Source organism: Manis javanica, chromosome 7, assembly GCF_040802235.1.
Source record: "Manis javanica isolate MJ-LG chromosome 7, MJ_LKY, whole genome shotgun sequence".
Lineage (NCBI taxonomy): Eukaryota > Metazoa > Chordata > Mammalia > Pholidota > Manidae > Manis > Manis javanica.
In genome coordinates, this window is record NC_133162.1 from 134,237,773 (window position 1) to 134,244,676 (window position 6,904).

Consider the following 6,904-nt stretch of genomic DNA (forward strand, 5'->3'; position numbering starts at 1 on the left):
CCAGACAGCCCTGGAGAAAAGGAAGTGCTTGGGTACCGCTGGGCCTGACGCCCACTCGCAGAGCCCCATCCCCACCCCCTTGGCCCTGAGCCCTGGCTGGGCTGAGTCACCTACCTTGTGTCTCTGAAAGCACCCCTGTGTGCCCCTGGCATGTCTGGGCTGAGGCAGGGGACAGACAAGGGCCTAGGAGGGCAGGGGCCTGCTGAAGGCCCCACTGAGCTGCTGTCAGGTGGAGGGTGTCTCCTGTCCTAACTGCCCAGGCTGAGGTGTCTAGGCACCCAGATGGTGCCTCGGGCAGTGTCTGCACAGGGCTGCCAGGGTGGCCCCAGTGTGTGCGTGCTGTGGTGAGGGGGTGGGACCCAGCCAGCCCCCAGCCCTGCCAGGTGTCATCTGCCCCTCCCTCCACAAGGCTCTGCAGGCTTCCCGCTTTGGGCTCTCTGTGAGGCCTGGCCAGGGCCACCAGTCCCCTGCACACATCCCATTCATACAGCTGGGCCTCCCTGCCCCACTGTCCCCCACCACTCCCACTGTGCATGCTGTCCCCCCATGGACACTGTCCCTGCCCCAGCATCCCCCACCACTCCCCACTCGGCCATGCTGTCCCTCCATGGACACTGTCTCTGCCCAGCATCCTCCATGCTCCCAGCCTGTGCCCCTCACAGTACCCATTAGCTGCGGCTCACCCTTCACCTCTGAGCACCCTTTCTCAGGGAAGCTCCTGAGAGCTTTTCCCTCCCAGCTGCTCCCGCGGCCCCTCCTTTACATGTGCACCTTGCGGACTATCCAGGCATGGCTGTTGCTCACCGAGGGGCATGGCCTCGTTCCCTGCTCTGCCTGCGGGCCTACTGCAGCGTCGGGGGACAGCAGGCGCTGAAAGAATGACCTCAGTTGTTTAGGTCTCTACTTCCTGCGAACCTCTTCTAAGGGAGCTGCCAGAGACAAGCCCGAGAGGACTTTAAAGCCCCCTAGGAAGTTTGAAGAAGCCTGTTGCTGAGATCTCCTTGGGGCCCCTTCATGAGGACCGCTCGCGTAGGGGCGCAGTCCCGGCAGTGCCCGGCGTCCGTCTGTTCACCTGCATGCTTCCCCCTAGGAGGGAAGGGCTAACACTGTGCCCCGGGGCGACCAGGCTACCTCTTGATGGGTGAGTCCGCTCTTCTAACCTGTGAAGGGATCTCTGCTGATGAAGGGTTTCCTTCTGCCATTTGCCTATTTCTTTCCTCTGTGTCTTACATATTTTTGGTTCCTCCATTGCTTTTTTTGTATTCAATTGACTTTTTTGTAGTGTACATTTGATTCCCTTCTTTTTTACTTTTCTGTGTATTCCTCAGTTATTTTTGAAGTGGCTACGTTGGGTATTGCAATTAACAGCTTTGCTCATCCTTGTTCTCACACCCCTTCTTTTTTCTTCTGTGTGCAATCTTTTTTCTTTTTGGAGGGCTATTTTTATTTTTTATTGAAGTATAGTTGGTATACAATATTATATTGGTTCCAGGTTTACAATATGTATGATATAGTGGTTCAACAATTATATACATTTCAAAATGCTCACCATGATACACGTAGTTACACCTGTCACCACACAAAGATATTATATTACTGACCAGTTTGTTCTCTGCATTTATGAGTCTGTTTCTGGAGTTTTTGTTTTCTTACATTGTACATATAAATGAAATCATAAGGTATCTGTCATTCTCTGTCTGATTTAGTTCCCTTAACCCAATACCCTCTAGGTCCATCCATGTTGTTGCAGATGGCAAGGTTTTGTTCTTTTTTTGTGGCTGAGTAATAATTCCATTGTGTATATCCACATCTTCTTTGTGTACCATATCTTCTTTATCCATTTATCTACTGATGGACACTTAGGTTGTTTCTGTACCTTGGCTGTTGTAGGTAATGATGCAATAAACATACAAGTACATGTGTCTTTTCAAATTAGCGTTTTTCTTTTCTTTGGCTAAATACCCAGAAGTGAAGTTACTGGATCATAATGGTATTTCTATGTTTAATTTTTTGAGGAACCTCCGTACTGTTTTCCATAGTGACTGCAGTTTACATTCCCACCAGCAGTGTAGGAGGTCCCTTTCCTCCACATCCTCGCCAACAACTGTTGTTTCTTGTGCTGATAATAATAACCCTTCTGACTGGTGTGAAGGGACACCTCACTGGGGTTTTGATTTGCATTTCCCTGATGACTAGTGATGTGGAGCATCTTTTCATGTGTCTGTTGACCATTCTGTTTGTCTTGTTTGGGAAAATGTCTATTGGGTCCTCTGCCCATTTTTAAATTGGATTATTTGTGTTTGGGGTATTGAGTTGTATTAGTTCTTCATGTATTTTGGATGTTAGCCCCTTATTGGGTAGTTCATTTGCAAGTATCTCCTCCCGTTCAGTAGGTCACCTTTTGTTGATGGTGTCCTTTGCTGTGCAGCAGATTTTTAATTTGATGTAGTCTCACTTGTTTATTTTTGCTTTTGTTTCTCTTGTCTGGGGAATTGTATCCAGAAAAATATTGCTTAGGCTGATGTCCGAGTTTACTGCCTATGTTTTCTTATAGGAGTTTTTATGTTTTCAGGTCTTGTATTTATGTCTTTAATCCATTCTGAGTTTATGTTTATGGTGTTTATGTTTCATTTCAGGAAATTCTATTTATGTGCCAAAATTCTGTAGTTTAGAAAAATTGTGTCATCTCCACGTTGATGGGTTGTGGGTAGAAATGACCGCTTAAGCTTCTAATTAAATGGGTCCAGACCCCTCCCAACCCACCACCTGGGCACTCACAGCATCAGCCGATAGACATCAGGGTGTGTTGGTTTCTTGTATGTCAAGATTGTCCTTTATTTCTTATGAGCTTGGGCATGCATTCAAAAATTGTCATACTTAATCTGGTATTTCTTGATTTTTGTATTCGAGGGGTGTGTTATTTTCATCCACCGTCTTATAGCATCTGGAAATCAGCGTAGCGTGCTCGTATGAGGAAACGGAATTCATAGGGGGAAATGGCTTTGCCGAGGTCATCTAGCAAGTCTATAGCAGAGCCTACAGAATAGCTTGTATTATCTATTATGATACATAAAATGATATTTCAACTTTTGGGGTCACTGACACTTAGTTTCCTGAGAGTGAGTAACTGGGCCTGTCCCTTTAAGCATTCTGTCTGTCCGACCATCCATCTGTCCAGACTGTCCTTCACAGGTGTCTGTGGTTTACTGGCTGGTCCAGGCCGGGCTGGTTCTGGAGATGTGGCCAAGGAGCTCACAGTTTGGTGGTGCAGGGAGAGAATAACCAGATTCCAGGGCAGGACAAGGAGTCTGGAAGGCGAGCCCAGGGCATGCGAACACCCAGGGGGAGCACAAGGTCAAGGAGGAGGCTGGGGGAAGGTGGACCCAGGGCACGGTGGCTGCAGATGGCATGACCGTGACCTGACCTCGAGTGCGGGTGTGGGTTGGCCAGGCGTGGGGGGTGGGAGAATCTCCTCGGCCTGAGCCTCGGCCTGCAGGTGGCTGGAAGCCCGGGCTGTCCTGATGACTGCTGAGTGAGGCTGGGCTCGGGGAAGGGGAACAAGGGAGAGAGGCACCATCAGGAAGCCACTGAAGCCATGAGAGGCAGCAGGGCTTTGTCCTGGGGCAGTGAGAGCCACCAGGGTGTGGAGGGAGGAGAGGTGGCTGAAGGGAAGGCCCAGGGGCAGGGGGGCCAGGGGGCTGCTCTGGTAATTTCGGCCAGAGAGGGCAGGCATGGGAGGCAGGAAAGTGGTGGGTCTGTGTACGCCCATTCTGTCTGCCCTGGTGCCCTTGGGTGCTCAGGGAGGGAGCATCTTCTGTTCCTCAGGCACCCCACACAGGAGGCCTCTCAGGCAGGTGGGTTCCCCACCTCATGGCAGCCTCCTCCCAGCTTTCCCCACCAAGCAAGCAGGAAACTGGTAGCAGGACTTCATTAACCTACATGGAAATACACTGCCTCAGGTTTTATCCCAGGATCTAGAAAGTGGGTAAAGTCGGGACGTCCATGCTTTTCCTCAAGAACACCAACGAGTCCTGGGCCAAGCTTAGTTTAGCTCTGTTGGCGACGGGAACCTTCATGCCAGCTGGGCTGACCACACGGGGCACAGCTGCTGGCTGCCTGCTGCCTGCCCCTTCCCTCAGACTTCCGGCCGTCCCCAAGCCCCGCGTCCTGGCTGTCCAGCTCCCTTCTCTGGGGGAGATGCCTGTTTTCTGCCTCATTCTCTTTTACCTGGGCCTCTGAAACTATGGCGTCCCAAAGTCAACAAGGCACATTAGGGATGCCCTCCTTGGCCAGGCAGGTAGGGACTGTCACCCGCATGCTGGGGGGAGCCCTCATTGGCCAGGCAGGTAGGGGCTGTCACCCCGTATGCTGGGGGGGACCCTCCTGCTGGCCAGAAAAGGGGCCGAGACACTTCAGGGATATGAAATTATCTACAGCAAACACAGATAAATTAACCGATGTTTATGCCTGTGCCCATTTACTTTCCAAAGATGTCTTGCTTTAAAAGAAGCCACCTAAATTGTGAAAGAGGAAGAGTCAAGATTAATTGAAATAGTAAATCAACTGTATGGGTGTGCGGGAGAAGCTTCCCAGGGGCATTTATCACTAGATCGCTAAAGCCACGCTGTTTAGGAGGCTGACATACAGAAAGGAAGGGGGTGACTGGGGCATCAGGCCGCTTCCACTGCCACCGAGTTAGAGGAGTTCTCTGACTGCGGCACTGCCTGGCGTCATCCGTGTGCAGTGAGGTCCTGCTTTCCCTCCTCCGTCGTCTGGAGCTGTGGAGCGTTGGGGCTCCCCAGAATATTGTTTCACCACAGTCAGTCCACAGGAAGCCCTGGTGGTGGGGGGGTGTTGACATGTGCACCCTCCCCATGCCCATGTTCACTGCTGTATGTTTTCCCCTAAGATCTTAGAATGATTTCACATGCTTAATCTGTCCATTTATTGCCTGTCCCACCTCGCTAGAATCCAGAAAAGGCCGACGGTTGGCCTGTTCGGTGCCCTGCCCTGTCACCTGCTTTAGGTAGGTCCGGCATCCCATAGATGCTGTGCGAGTGTTCCTTGACGGACTGACTGAGCCCAGCCCCTGCTGGGAGGACCTGCCGTGTCCGTCATCCTGCTCAGCTCAGTATACTCTGTCCCCACCTCACAGGTCGCGTGCCTGGGTTGGGGCCAGTTTCACAGTGTATGCCTTTCTGGGGATGGTCACAGAGGACAAGAAGAGAAGGCACGGTTTCCTGATCCTCCCGCCTTCCCACGGGGGCAGGCGCCACGGCCGGGGTGCCTTAGTGTCCCTGCAGAGGGGGCCCTGCCCTGGTGAAACCCCTCCTTTAGGACAAGAGTGAGAGCAGCTTCCCTGGTTAGTGTGAGCAGACACGTTCAGTCTGGGTCTGTGGGGCCAGCTGCTTATCGGAACTGCCTGGAACCCCGGCCCCCCAGCGCCTAGAGGCGGCGGTCTGGCAGGAAGTGGAGCTTGGCTAATCCCCTCCCCCTGGGATCGGGGGCACCTGCCCCCACCTGGCTCACTGTTCGGGCAACCTGGAAGGAGCCCCTGTGTCACTTTTGGAAAGTCTTGCTTATGGCACTACATCTTATATTGAGGCAACTGAGGCACAGAGGGCTGTGTTTGGCTCAAGGTCACGGGACTGCCAGAGTGGCAGATGTACGGCGCCATCTGGCTCCTGTCCTGTTGCTGTCCTGGGAGGCCACTGTGCCCAGACTCCTCCAAGCTGCTAAACAATCTTGGGAGAGACCCCTAACGTCAGCCTTGGGTTACCTCCAGAGACCCTCGTATCTGTGGCCTGGCTCAGAGGTGGTCACGCCCCCTGCGGGGGATAGGGACACATGGGAGGAAGTGGCCTTTGTCGGTGCCCGGAGTTCTCACGCACCCTCTCCATTCATCCTGGCTGTCTTACAGCTGAGGCTCACCCAGGAGAGCTGGTGGTCCGGGGCTGACTTCAGGCCATTGCCCAGTGGCCCCTGCTGAGGACCTGCCCACGGCTCTTCCACTTCTGGTCGCTTCCCAGGCTTCCCAGGTCATTTCCTCTGCTGGAACCTGGGACCCTGTGGGCAGAGGCGGGCCTGGCCCACGTCCCACCACCGGGACGCCTTGTGAGCGCCAGCAGAGCCACTTTCCCTCTGCCTCCCGCCCGCGGACAGTGTCCGGGTGAAGCCACCATGTCCACCTGTGACTAGCCTTTGGTAGTTTGTGCCTCTCTGCCTCGGTTTCACTTACCGTGAAGAGGAAATCATGACCCTACGTGGGTGGGATTATGGTAGAAAATACACTGAAACAATCAAGCAGAGTCCTGACTGCCCCAGGCCCTGTGGGTGTCAGGACGGGTGCTGTTTTTGGGGAGACTCTGTTCTCCTTCTGTTCCCACCTGGATCCCTTTTCCCCTAGGCTGCGCAGGGCCACCCTCTGCACACCCCCTGGGGTACCCTTGCCTGTGGGCCTCCAGGTGGGCTTGGCCAGTGCCGTGCCCGCGGGACAGTGGGAGCAGATGGTGAGCGTCTCTTGCTGCCTCCCTGCTGGGCTCTGTCTTGGGGCTTCTGCTCCCCCAGCCCCGACGTGGCTGGCTGCCAAGCTGTGCGTCCCTGGGAGCTTGCCCTCCACGTGAGCCGTCTGGGTGAGTGGAGTTCCTGTAGGACTGGACAGGAAGCGCCCGGCCTGCCTGGGGTGGTAGCTGTGGTGGGTGGGCTGGGCCTGGGAGAAGGGGCGGTCCAGGGCGAGATGACACTTCTGCTTTTATACTCCTTAGTCAAAACTTGCCCATTTGGGCGAGGCCTGGGGCGCCTGGTCTGCGCTGAGGTACCGGCAGGCTTGGTGACGTGGGTGGGCTGGGGGGCTGGGCAGACAGACCTCTGCCTCCTGAGGCTCGGGCCCCGTCCCACCCGGTCT